This window comes from Ursus americanus, unplaced genomic scaffold, assembly GCF_024610735.1.
Source record: "Ursus americanus isolate L20-20 unplaced genomic scaffold, mUrsAme1.1.p SCAF_51, whole genome shotgun sequence".
Classification (NCBI taxonomy): Eukaryota; Metazoa; Chordata; class Mammalia; order Carnivora; family Ursidae; genus Ursus; species Ursus americanus.
In genome coordinates this window covers 745,669-751,317 of record NW_028273633.1, presented here as the reverse complement: position 1 = coordinate 751,317, position 5,649 = coordinate 745,669, and positions in this window count along the sequence as shown.

Here is a 5,649-nt window from a genome sequence, read left to right as displayed (position 1 = left end):
CTGGTGCCGCTACGCCGGGGATCGGGGACCCCAAGCCCCAGAGCCAGACTCACCCTGCCACAACACTGCCACCCAGGCCGCTACAGGCACCGCCGGTCATTCAGGGAGGTAAATGGCTAGGGCCCGCCAAGTGCCCAGAGACATTCGAAGGACCCTGGCGCCAAAACGCTTCGGCCCGCGCACGCTCGACAGAGACCTCACATCGACCCACCCTTCCATTAGCCACACAGCTGGCGGATTGAGCCTGCTGGCATCCTGGGGGCTAACTCTAACCCTAGGCCGGCCCAGGAGGAGCCCTTCCCAAGGGGCCTGGTGTCACAACACCGGGGATTGGGGACCCCCAAGCCCCAGCGCCGGGTGCACCCTGCCGCCCCTCCGCACCCAGACTGCTAGGGGGGTTGCCGTTCATTCAGGCTGGGGGAACGGGCAGAGCACTCCGAACCCCTCCGACCTTCGAAGGCGCCCCGAACCAAAACGCTTGGACCCAGGCTCATGTTCACAAGCACCCTCAACTCGGCCCAACTTTCCGCTCGATGCACAGGTGGTGTATCGGGCCTGCAGGTCTCCTGGGGACTAACCTTAACCATAGGTCGGCCCCCAAGGGTCCCTTCCCAAGGGGCCTGGCGTCGCAACGCTGGGGATGGGGACACCGAGCCCAAGTGCCGGACTCACCCTGCTGTCCTTCAGCCACCCGAGCCACTAGGGGCCCACCGGTCAATCAGTGTAGGAGAATGGTTAGGGCCCTCCGAGCATCTGCTGACGTTCATAGGCCCCCCGCGCTAAAACGCTTAGGCTCATGCTCAGGCTAGCCAGCATCCTCACCTCGGCCCAACCCTCCGCTTGTTGCACAGCCGCTGATCGGGTCCACTGGCCTTCTGGGGGCTAAACGCAACCCTAGAATGGCCTCCGAGCGGCCCTTCCCAATGGGCCTGGCGACACAACGCTGGGGATTGGGGACCCCTGAGCCCCAGCGCCGGACTCACCTTTCCGCCCAGCTGCCACCCAGGGTCTTGGGGTGCTGCCATTATTCAGGGAGGGAGAAAGGGCAGGGCCCTCAGAGACACGGTGACCTTCAAAGGCCCCCGGCGTCAAAACGCCCGGGCCCACGCTCCCACTCACCAGCGCCCTCAACTCAGTCCGCCACTCCGCTATCCACACAGCTGGTGAATAGGGCCTGCCTGCCTCCTAGGGGCTAAACCTAACCCTAGGTTGGCACCCGAGGGACTGCTCCCAAGGGGCCTGGCACCGCAACGCTGGGGATTGGAGATACCAGAGCCAAAGCGCCTGACTCACCCTGCACCCCGCCGCCACCAGGGCAGCTAGGTGCGCCGCCGGTCATTCAGGGAGGAGAATGGGTAGGGCCCACCGAGTCCCCGAAGACATTCGAAGGCCCCCCGGGCCAAAACGCTTGGGCCCACGCTCCCGCTCCACAGAGACCTCACCTCGACACACTACACCTTTCTCCGCACAGCTGGAGGATTGAGCCTTCTGGCGTCCTGGGGTCTGACGCTAACCCTAGGTCAGCCCCCGAGGGCACCCTGCCAAGGGGCCTGGGGCAGCAACTCGGTGGATTGGAGACCCCTGAGCCCCAGCGCCGGACTCACCTGCCGCCCTGCCGCTACCCAGGCCGCTAGGGGCGCCACAGGTCATTCAGTTGGGAGAACTGGCAAGGCCTTCCATTTCCCCTGTGACCTTCGAAGGCCCCCCACTCAAAAAAGTTGGCTCCCAAGCTCCCAAGCTCCTGCTCCCCAGCGCCCTCACCTCGGCCCGCCCCTCCGCTTGCTGGAGCCAGTGGATAGTGCCTGCCAGGCTCCTGGGGGCTAACCCAAACCCAAGGGGCCTGGCTCTGCAACGCTTGGGATTGGTGACTCAGAGCCCCAGAGCCGGACTCACCCTGCCACACTGTCGCCACCCAGGGCGCTAGGGGCGCTGCCGGTCATTCAGGGTGGTAGAAAGGTCAGGGCCCTGGAGAAACCTGCCACATTTGAAGCCTCCTGCGCCAAAATGCAGGGGCCCACGCTCCTGCTTCCCAGCGCCTTTACCTCGGCCTTCCCACCTCTCGCTGCCCAGCCAGAGGATTGGGCCTGCTGGCCTCCTGGGGGCTAACTCTAACCCTAGGTCAGCCCAGGAGGAGCCCCTTCCAAGGGGCCTGGCTCCGCAACACTGGGGATTGGGGATCCCGGAGCCACAGTGCGGGACTCACCCTGCCGCCCCACCACCAACGGATATGCTAGGGTCGCAGCTGCTTATTCAGGGCAGGAGAATGGGCAGGGCACTATGAGCCATGGCAACATTCGAAGGCCAAGGGCGCCAAAGTGCTGGGGACCAAGCTCCCACTCGCCATCGCCCAAAACTCAGCCCGCAACACCGCTCCTCACACAGCCAGCAGATCGGGCCTGCCAGCCTCCTGGGGGCCAACCCTAACCCTAGGTTGGCCCCCGAGGGGAACATCCCAAGGGGCCTGGTGCAGCAACGCCAGGGATTGGGGACCCACGAGCCCCCGCGCCGTACTCACCATGCCACCCCGCCACCCACCAGGCCACTAGGGGCGCCGCTGGCCATTCAGGGAGGGAGAACCTGCAGGGCCCTCCAAACCCCAGCGACCTTCCAAGGCCCCCCGTGACATAATGCTTGGGCCCACGCTCCAGCTCGGTGGCGCCCTCACCTTGGCCTGGCCCTCCTCTACCGCACAGCTGGTGGATCATGCCTGCCAGGCTCCTGGGTGCTAACACTAACCCTAGGACGGCCCCAGAGGGGCCCCTCCCAAGGGGCCTTGCACTGCAACGCATAGCATTGGAGACCCCCAAACAGTAGTGCCAGACTCACACTGCCAACTCGCCACCACGCGGACCGCTCGGGGAGCCGCTGGTCATTCAGGGCAGGAGAACGGACAGGGCCCTCCGAGGCTCTAGCGACATTCAAAGGCCCCATGCGCCAAAACGCTGGATACCATAATCCCGCTCGCCAGCGCACTCACCTCGGCCCCCTCGTCCGTTTGCCGCACAGCCGGCGCATCAGTCCTGCTGGCATACTGGGGTCTAACCCTAACCCTAACCCCTAACCTTAAACCCTAAACCTTAACCCCTAATCCTAACCCTAACCCTAACCCTAACCCTACACTAAACCTAACCCTAAACCCTAATCCTTAAAACTAAACCCTAACATTAACACTAAACCCTAAACCCTAACCCCTAACCCTAATCCCGAAACCCTAAACACTAAACCCTAACCTTAACCACTAACCCCAAACCCCAAACACTAACCCTAAACCCTAACCCTACCCGGACCCCTACCATACCACTAATCCTACCCCTAACCCTACCCCTTCAGCTAACCCTATCCCTAACCCGTAACCTATCCCTAAACCTAACCCTAACCCGTAACCTAACCCGTACTCTAACCGTAACTCTAACCCGTACCCTAACCCTAACCCTAACATGTACCCTAACCCTAGCCGAAACCCTAACATGTACTCTAACCCGTACCCTAACCTGTACCATAACCCTAACCATAAACTGTACCTTAACCCGTAATATAAACCGTACCCTAAACCTAACCGTAGCCCTAACAAGTACCCTAACCCGTACTATAACCTTAACCCTAAACCCTAAACCCTGACCCTAACCCATACCATAACTCATACCATAACCCGTAACCTAACCCTACCTGTATCCTAACCCTAACCCGTACCCTAACCGTAACCCTAAACGCTAAACTGTAACCCGTACCCTACCCCTAACCACTACCCTTACCTTAACCTTAACCCATACCCTAACCCGTACCCTATCCCTAACCCGGACCCTAACCCATATCCTAACCCATACCTAAAACTAACCTGTACCCTAACCAGTACCCTAACCCATACCCTAACCCTAAACCTTACCCTATACCTATCCCTAACCTGATCCCTAACCTGTACCCTCACCCTAACCCTAAACCGTAACCTAACCTGTACCATAACCGTAAACTGTACCCTAACCCTAACCCGTACACTAACCCTAACCTGTACCCTAAACCGTACCCATTTCCGTACGCCAACACTTACCCTAAACTGTACCCTAGCCCGTACCCTAAACCGTACCCTAATGCATACCCTAACCCATAACCTAACCCTAACCCCTACCCTAACCCTAACCCGTACTCCAACCCTAACCCTAACCCTAAACCCAAACCCTAAACCCTAACCCGTACCCTAAACCCTAATCTGTACCCTAACCCATAACCTCTAACCTGTAACCCCTAAACCCAACCCTACCCTGTATCCTCTCCTTACCCTAACCCTAACCCCTACACTCACCCATACCCTAACCGTAACCCATACCCTAACCTTAACCCGTAACCTAATCCGTAACCTAACCCCGGGGATTGGGTACACATGAGCCCCACCACGGGACTCAGCCTGCCACCACTCAGGAAACCATGCCCCTTGGGGCGCCACAGAGCATACCGTGCAGGAGAACTGGTAGGGATCCCCTGAGCCCCCAGTGATCCTGGGCGGCCCCCTACACCCCAACCCTGAGGCCCACGCTCATCCCGCCCCACGCCTTCTCTTCAGCTTGCCACCGAGCTCGTCACAGAGCCGGCAGATCAGGCCTGCCGGGTTCCTGGGGCCTAGACCTGACCCTAGGTCGGCTGGGTAGGGACCCTCCCCTGGGGCCCGGTGCCGCAGCCCCAGGGACTGGGGACACCTGAGCCCCACTGCAGGACAAAGCCTGCCAGCCTGCAGGAAACCGTGCCCCTTGGGAGGCTATAGAGCATTCAGCGCGGGAGAATCTGGAGGGCCCCCAGAGCCCCCAGCGAACTTCGGCGATCCCTAAACCCAAGCTTGAAGCCCATGCTCACCCCACCCCACACACTCACCTCAGCCCGCAGTGGAGCTCACCACATAGTGGGCAGATCTGGCCTGCGGGGTTCCTGGGCCCCAACCCTAACCCTAGTTCATCTGTGGAGGGCCCCCTCCCCAGGAGCCTGGAGCCACAGCTGCGGGGATTCGGGACACCTGAGCCCCACAGCAAGACTCAGTCTGCCACCCTGCAGGAAACCGTGCACCTTGGGAGGCCATAGAGCATTCAGGGCGGGAGAACAAGGAGGAGCATCCTGAGCCACCAGCGAACTTCGGCGGCCTCCCGCACCCCAACCCTGAGGCCCACGCTCACCCTCCCCACACCCTCACCTCAGCCCGTGTAGCTCGCCATACAGCCAGCAGATTGGGCCTGCGGGGCTCCTGGGGCCTAACCCTAGCCCTAGGTCGGCCGCGGGTGTGGGGGCCTCCCCAGGAGCCTTACACAGCAGCCCCGGGGAATTGGGTTACCTGGCCCCACCGCAAGACTCAGCTTGTCACCTGACAGGAAACCGTGCCCCTTGGGACTCTACGGAGCCTACAGGACACGAGAACTTGGGGAGGCCCCCAGAGCCCATCCCCACATTTGGCAGCCCCCCGTGCCCCAACCCTGAGTCCCACGCTCACCTTCCCCCATGGCCTCCTCTCAGCCCTCCACAGAGCTCGCTGCACAGCCTGCAGATTGTCCCTGGCAGGCTTCTGGACCCTAACCCTTACCCTAGGTTGGTGACAGAAGGGTCCCTCCCCAGGTTCCTGGCACCCCACTCTAGGGGATTTGGGACACCCAAGCCCCACCGTAGGACTCAGCC